Source organism: Schistocerca americana, chromosome X, assembly GCF_021461395.2.
Source record: "Schistocerca americana isolate TAMUIC-IGC-003095 chromosome X, iqSchAmer2.1, whole genome shotgun sequence".
NCBI lineage: Eukaryota > Metazoa > Arthropoda > Insecta > Orthoptera > Acrididae > Schistocerca > Schistocerca americana.
Genome location: NC_060130.1, coordinates 646,646,806 through 646,652,540, shown reverse-complemented (window position 1 = coordinate 646,652,540; position 5,735 = coordinate 646,646,806). Strand labels below are relative to the sequence as shown.

General features: G+C 44.5%; 1 pseudogene; it reads right to left on the bottom strand.

Annotated features, from left to right (window-relative positions):
• Window positions 1-3,341: 3,341 nt before the first annotated feature.
• LOC124556941 lies at window positions 3,342-3,459 on the bottom strand (annotated as a pseudogene).
• Window positions 3,460-5,735: the final 2,276 nt, after the last annotated feature.

The following is a 5,735-nucleotide window of genomic DNA, read 5'->3' as shown; positions in this document are numbered from 1 at the left end:
TCAACTCTGCAGTGTATTGCCTTTAAAGAGCAGCAGCGTACTGGTTGAAGAAAGGCAGACGCGTCAAGATATTTGAAATTATAGGAAAGGACATCACAGAAAATTTTGGAAATATGTGTTAAGGTCTTAAGGGACCTAACTGCTGAGGTCATCGGTCCCTAAGCCTACACAGTACTTAATCTAACTTAAACTAACTTTCGTTATGGACAACACACAGACCCATGCCCGAAGGAGGACTCGAACCTCCGACGGGGGAATCCGCACGGACCGTGACAAGGCGCCTCGGACCGCGCTTCTAGCCCGCGCGGCATCACAGAAAGGCACCAACAAAACCGCTGGCGAAAGGATACCTGGCAGAGAGAATGGGATTTCAAGGAACATCAAGGAACGAATGACGCTAAAACATGATATGGTCCATTTCGTCACATGCCATGGTCCATATCCAGAACACTTCCATCGGTTTGGTCTCAGCCGAACACCTATGCACACTCTGGTATAACTTTGAAGTCCTAAACATGTCACTTTACACTGTGATAGACTCACATACATACGACCCCGAACTGAGTATGACAACATAGGGCAAATTTAACAAAGCCGGATGATTGGAGCTTACTGAATAACATAACAGATAATGTGTCACGTACGTTACACGAAATATACAAACAACAACAAACACATACACAAATAAGAGCAACACACAAACACGGGAAGAGGATACTTGGAATGACACAGACACAGACAAAAAGCACACTCAGATGCTGAAACAGATGCAAATAGCGAGATTAATATACAGACCCATATGTAATATAAGACTTCTCTATTATCTTCTATATCTCCTTCTTAAATGCAAGATTCTTGTTATTTTAGAAATTTTTTCTGAGTTTGTAGTATGTCGTGAAGTTGATAATATGTCATAGCTTCTTTCCAGCTCCCTATATTTCTATCTTCTATTAATGGTTATTAATTTTAAGATTTTCATGTCTTAATTAGTTTTAAGTCTATTAGTATTTAAAGCTGCAGTATTACTAATTCATTTTACAAATAAGAAACATCAAGTAAGTTTCACATTCTGAACATGTACAATTCCATATTGTGAAAATACGACGTGTCTTAGTAATCGGATGGCGGGCCATTTGTAAATGGTAGCAGCAAATAAATAAAATACACTACTGGCCATTAAAATTGCTACACCACGAAGATGACGTGCTACCGACGCGAAATTTAACCGACAGGAAGAAGATGCTGTGATATGCAAATGACTAGCTTTTCAGAGCATTCATACAAGGGTGGCGCCTGTGGCGACACCTACAACCAGCTGACATGAGGAAAGTTTCCAACCGATTTCTCATACACAGACAGCAGTTGACCGGCGTTGCCTGGTGAAACGTTGTTGTGGTGCTTCGTGTAACGAGGAGAAATCCATCACCATCACGTTTCCGTCTTTGATAAAGGTCGGATTGTAGCCTATCGCGATTGCGGTTTATCGTATCGCGACATTGCTGCTCGCGTTGGTCGAGATCCAATGACTGTTACCAGAATATGGAATCGGTGGGTTTAGGAGGGTAATACGGAACGCCGTGCTGGATCCCAACGGCCTCGTATCACTAGCAGCCAAGATGACAGGCATCTTATCTGCATGGCTGTAACGGATCGTGCAGCCACGGCTCGATCCCTGAGTCAATAGATGGAGACGTTTGCAAGACATCAACCATCTGCACGAACAGTTCGATGACGTTTGCAGCAGCATGGACTATCAGCTCGGAGACCATGGCTGCCGTTATCCTTGACGCTGCATCACAGACAGGAGCGCCTGCGATGGTGTACTAAACGACGAACCTGGGTGCACGAATGGCAAAACGTCATTTTTTCGGGTGAATCCAGGTTCTGTTTACAGCATCATGATGGTCACATCCGTGTTTGGCGACATCGCGGTGAACGCACATTGGAAGCGTGTATTCGTCATCGCCATACTGGCGTATCACCCGGCGTGAAGGTATGGGGTGCCATTGGTTACACGTCTCGGTCACCTCTTGTTCGCATTGACGGCACTTTGAACAGTGGACGTTACATTTCAGATGTGTTACGACCCGTGGCTCTACCCTCCATTCGATCCCTGCGAAACCCTACATTTCAGCAGGATAATGCACGATCGCATGCCTTTCTGGATACAGAAAATGTTCGACTGCTGCCCTGGCCAGCACATTCTCCAGATCACTCACCAATTGAAAACGTCTGGTCAATGGTGGCCGAGCAACTGGCTCGTCACAATACGTCAGTCATTACTCTTGATGAACTGTGATTTCGTGTTGAAGCTGCATGGGCAACTGTGCCTGTACACGCCATCCAAGCTCTGTTTGACTCAATGACCAGGCGTATCAAGGCCGTTATTATGATCAGAGGTGGTTGTTCTGGGTACTGATTTCTCAGGATCTATGCACCCAAATTGTGTGAAAATGTAATCACATGTCAGTTCTAGTATAATATATTTGTCCAATGAATACCCGTTTATCATCTGCATTTCTTCTTGGTGTAGCAATTTTAATGTCCAGTAGTGTAATACCCCAGGAAATTTAAGAAACGACTTCAGCGAGTTCGTCACCACAAAAATACAAACGAACTTCTCCTTCGTTACGAGAACTCAAGGAGTCACACAAGTCTGCGTACGCGAGAGGAATATACGGAACTTCATTGGAGTGTTCTTCCTCATCCACCTTACAGCCCAGATCTCGCACCTTCTGACTTCCATCTGTTTGACCCAATGAAGGATGCACTCCGCGGGAAGCAGATGATGGGGAGGTTAGTAATACAGCAAGAAGTTGGCTCCAATTTCGATCACTGGAGTGTTACCATGCGGGCCTACAAGCCCTCCCAGTAAGGTAGAGTAAGGCCATCGCGCTGAACAGAAATTATTTTGAAAAGTAGGATATTGCAGCCATAAGAGTAGGAAATTATGTGGTGTATTGGAATTCCGAAAAAAACCTGCTTTCAGAAAAAAATGTGTTGTATTACTTAAAGAACGTCCCCCGTACAAAAACTAATGCCACAGTGCTAAACATTATGACCAAGGAAAAGAAATAATGAAAATAAAAAAGTAAAAAGCCTCCTCTATGTGAATCGGTGTGGGCTCCAAACACCTAAAAGCAGTCCGTCCTCAGGCCACAAGCGGCCCATCGGGACCATCCGACCGCCGTGTCATCCTCAGTTGAGGATGCGGATAGGAGGGGCGTGTGGTCAGCACACCGCTCTCCCGGTCGTTATGATGGTAATTTTGACCGAAGCCGCTATTATTCGGTCGAGTAGCTCCTCAATTAGCATCACTAAGCTGAGTGCACCCCGAAAAATGTCAACAGCTCATGGCGGCCTGGGTGGTCACCCATCCAAGTGACGACCACGCCCGACAGCGTTTAACTTCGGTGATCGTACGGGAACCGGTGTATCCACTGCGGCAAGGCCGTTGCCATCCAAACACCTACGTCGTGTGAAAGTGAACATGCAGTCTGCACACGCAGTACCAGATGTGTCATGGACATAAGAAACCAGATTGATTTAGTGTTCTAGACTAGAAAAGCCTTACACTCAATACTACATTGGCACCATTCCTAAGGAATATAGACCACAGGTTGTAATCGGATCTAAAATTTCCTTACAGTCCGGTTACAGAGTCATCTACAGATCGTGAAACAATACGTGGTGTATACCAGAGGTGTGTAACAACACGTTAGCAAATCATTTTACTGCATACATGAATGGCCTAACGGATACTGTTAGCCGATTTGGCAGAGGAACAACGCCTCACTTGGCGCAGACTTTACTTACATTGCCTGGCAAAAAAAAAAAAAAAAAAAAAAAAAAAAAAGGGGAGGGGGGGGGGTCAAGGAACAAGAAGGGCAAGAGGAAACGAAATGAAACTACACTATATGAGAGGATATGTGATGTTATTTGAGTGGCTACAAAAGTAAGTAAAATTTACAACGATGTTGGCAGTATGAACCCACTTATCAGTATGAAGGTGCAAGCTGTCTGGGCTAGATGCATGAGCTGATTCGGCTGGAGTGTCTTAAAACCGTTGTATCCTCTCCTGTGACATACAGAAGTGAAAGGCTAGTCGTGACTTATTGTCAGTACGGAAGATGACTACACGATCTTGCTACAGTGAAGTAGCAATGACAAGGCGAAATGATCGATTGTCAGGATTATATGGCCTATGGAAGCTGTGTTTTTTTAAGCCTCGCAGGGTATAAGACACAAATTAATTGATGCAGTGGATAGAACTGCAAATGTGTTCCATTAGAGGACTCATGTCTGGAATAAGATTCATGCTATAGTCCACACTTCAGACTAAAAACGTACAGATTTCGTCCAATGCAAAAAAAAACAATTGGTTATATTCTTTTTTATTCCACCTCCACCATGAGAACACATGCGCGCTGCGTCAGACGAAAACTTGCGACCAAAAATCGCGCTGTTTCTGTATTCTCTTGGCCATAGCAACTTGAGTTTATGGGCTAACAGCGAGTTGTGTAGCTTAACCATCATTCATTTCTGTAAATTTTTCGAATACTCTTATAGATTTATTTTAACCATTAATCACCACTAACAGATTACGCTTTATCCTCCTCTCATGTTTTCCGGTTCTTTTGTTACAGACTCAGTAATGCCTCGAAAGTGTGTTTTTGTTAGACAATCTCAGAATAGATATTAAATATTAAAATAAATTTACAACATTCTTCTACAAAGTTTTATAAATATATATACACACGCAAGGTCCTAGAAAGATGTGCCCAGAAATGCATCATTGCCGTAGTAGACGGCGCTGATGAATCACAGTTCCTCTGATCACGTGCCGTGTGTTCCTTGTGTGTTGCAGGCTGTGTGACTGACGCAGCTGAGTGTAAGCAGCAGAATGGCCCGGTATTCATGCCGGTAACAAGACGGGACGGTGTTTGTGCATGGCCACGCAGATGGAAACGGTCGAGAGATAGCTCGGCTATTCCAAAACAAGTTCCCTCACAGACACCAACCACATCACGCAACATTTCAAGCCTTTTTCAAGCGTTTGTTTGATCATGGATCCTTACAAACAGACTAACGTGCAGGGGACGGCGGAGTGTGCGTACACCAGATCTGAAGGATCGGGTTCTACAGGATATTGAGACAAACCCTAGTACAAGCACCAGGAAAGTGGCCCGCAAACACGTTGTAAGTGAAAGTACGATTATTTGTATCCTGTATGACAACATTTACTATCCCTGTCTCCTGCAATCCCATGAAGACCACTGTCAACATCTGTTGTCACGTGGATGCGATGCCCGATATGTCAGGTGGTTATAATTAAACTTTCCATATTTAACACGGAAATTAATTACCGTACCAGTACCAAACTTGGTAGCATTAACGTCCAGAGTATGGGGTGCATGATTTCCATGCGTCATAGCGCCACCGTCCAGTTCCAACTATGGCCACCATTTGCCGTCACCAGTCATCGCGATTCATACTCTCACACAGCTGACCAGTCGCAGTGCACTTGTTGGGCATTATTGGTGAAGCTCTGTTATCAAAACAACAGTAATGTTGCAGCTGCACTTCGAGAATATAGCCGGCTGAAAATTCAGAAGGGTCCTCTTTCCCCACCTGCTGTGCGGAGCGTAATAAAGAAGTTCGAATCAACTACAGAGCTGGGCGTCTCACCAGGAAGAGGCCGACGAGCGGTTGCACCACGGGTGGTTGATGAACTC